The sequence below is a fragment of the Sminthopsis crassicaudata genome, chromosome 5 (genome assembly GCF_048593235.1).
Source record: "Sminthopsis crassicaudata isolate SCR6 chromosome 5, ASM4859323v1, whole genome shotgun sequence".
NCBI lineage: Eukaryota > Metazoa > Chordata > Mammalia > Dasyuromorphia > Dasyuridae > Sminthopsis > Sminthopsis crassicaudata.
The window spans coordinates 37,149,872-37,152,100 of record NC_133621.1 but is presented as its reverse complement, the minus strand read 5'-3'; the positions used below and the strand labels follow the sequence as shown (position 1 = coordinate 37,152,100).

Genomic DNA, 2,229 nt, shown 5'->3' with positions numbered 1-2,229 from the left:
ATGGCGACGGGGGGGCCGGCGGCGGGGGGTCTGCGCGAGCAGCGGCGCTACGGCTTATCTGGCGGGAGCCTGGGCCAGGACAATCTCACCGTGGTGCACGTGAAGCTCACGGACACGGCGATCCGGGCGCTGGAGACCTACCAGAGCCACAAGCATGGAACTCCTTCCAGACCTTCCATTCAGTTCCAGGGATTCGAGGGGCTGCTCAGAATTCCCAAAAAGGATCGTCCAAAGGAAGTGCAGAACTTTAGCTTCTCCCTGTCCACCCCTGGCAAAGATCACCCTCAGGAAAGCTTTGAGTGCGTCCGCCAAACTGTCTCCACTTCTGGGGCCTCACAGCTCCACTGCCTGGGAGTTATTCAAGATCAAGTTACAGTCAGGGCAACAAAGGACTCCTCTCAAGTGCCAAGAGAAGGCAGGAGGCAGGCAGAAGAGGAATCCCGGAACCCAGGGACAAACGTTAGCAAAGCCGGCGGACCCATTGCAGGAAGAAGAGAAGAAATTGGGAAAGCGCCTCCAGCTGGGCCACAGGCAGCCCCCGAGAGAAAAAGGGCAGCTCCTATTGAGCCTGCACCTACCCTCCGGAAGACCCAGCTGAAGGACAGTGTTTCTGGGCGGCCCTACAGGGCCAGGGTGATTCACCTCCTGGCCCTGAAGACTTACAAGAAACCAGAACTCTTGGCTCGATTACAGAGAGATGGCGTTTCTCCAAAAGACAAGGACTCCCTCGGAGCCATCCTTCAACAGGTGGCCAAGCTGAATCCCAAGGACCTCTCTTATTCCTTAAAGGATTCTGTATTTCAAGAGCTCCAAAAAGATTGGCCGGGATACAATGAGACAGAGAGAGAGTCCCTGGAGTTAGTGCTATCGAGAAAATTGAATCCATCTCCCCAGAATGACTCGAGCACCAGCGCTTCAGAAGCTCCTCAACGTTCTAGGAAAGAGGCTGAGCCTTCTGCTTCTCAGAAACGCCTCTTGGATTCAGATTTCATAGATCCTTTAAGGAATAAAAAACCTCGGATATCTCACCTGACAAAGAGAGCTCCTCCAACATGCAACGGTCATTTGAATTCTACCCTTCAAAAAAATGCTGGGGCTCCACCCCCACCCCCATCACCTCCTCCCTCTCCTCCTCCTCCTCCTCCTCCTCCTCCTCCTCCTCCAACTGCTGCCAGCCCAACTCCACCACCTCTTCCTTCAACCCACCTTCCAGTTTCAAATCCTCCTCAGACTGCAAAGTCTAGCTCCAAGTCCCCTAGCACTCCAGAAGGCAGGGGGACTCAAGATCTACCTATGGACAGCTGTAGTCCAAATGGTAGCATCTTTGAGCGCCAGCAGGACAAAGATACCTCTAGGACTTCTTTGGAAATCCCACCCCCTGATTCAATCCTGTCGAAGGGTGCAAAGCCCATGGAAGACAAGCATTCAATGGCACATAAAAAATCTAAAGAAAAATCTAAAAAACATAAGGAAAAGGACCCAATTCAAAAACAGCCCATTGAGGAAAAGGGGAAAGACCTTAAGACGAAAGAGGAAATTGCCAAGCTAAATAGCTCTAGTCTGGATTCAAATGATGGAGTTAAAGAGGTTGGCCCTACCTCCACTGACCCTTCATCAACTATTGAACTGCCAGATTACTTAATAAAATATATTGCTATTGGCTCACATGAGCAACGCCAGAATTATACAGATGACTTCAATACAGAGTATGATGAGTATAGAACTTTGCATGCCAGAATGGAGACGGTGGCCACAAGGTTTAGGAAACTTGATGCAAAACGTCAGCGTCTTTCTCCAGGCTCCAAAGAGTATCAGACTCTTCATGAAGAGGTCTTAAAAGAATATCAGAAGCTCAACCAGGCTAGTCCCAATTACCACGAAGAAAAATCCAGATGTGATTATCTTCATAACAAGTTGGCTCACATCAAAAGACTAATAGGTGAATTCGACCAACAGCACTAGACCTCTGCTTAGACCAGAAGATGTGAATAAACTTAAGCTTATTTATTTAAAATTTCAAATGAATTGCTGGAAGATTCTAAAATATTGAAACTTGGCCATTTGAAAGTTTCACTATTAGCAAACTTTGGGTTACGTTTTTTTTTTTTTAATTTTGTAATTTTTTTACCACAATATTTCTTGTATTCATTTTTTCCAAATTTCCCCCTCTCTCCCTCTACTCCCTCCCCTAGATGACAGGCAATCCCACACATGTTAAATGTGTTAACA

General features: G+C 47.9%; 1 pseudogene; it reads left to right on the top strand.

The window, feature by feature from the left end:
• Positions 1 to 1,962, top strand: LOC141543823 (RNA polymerase II elongation factor ELL2 pseudogene; annotated as a pseudogene).
• Positions 1,963 to 2,229: the final 267 nt, after the last annotated feature.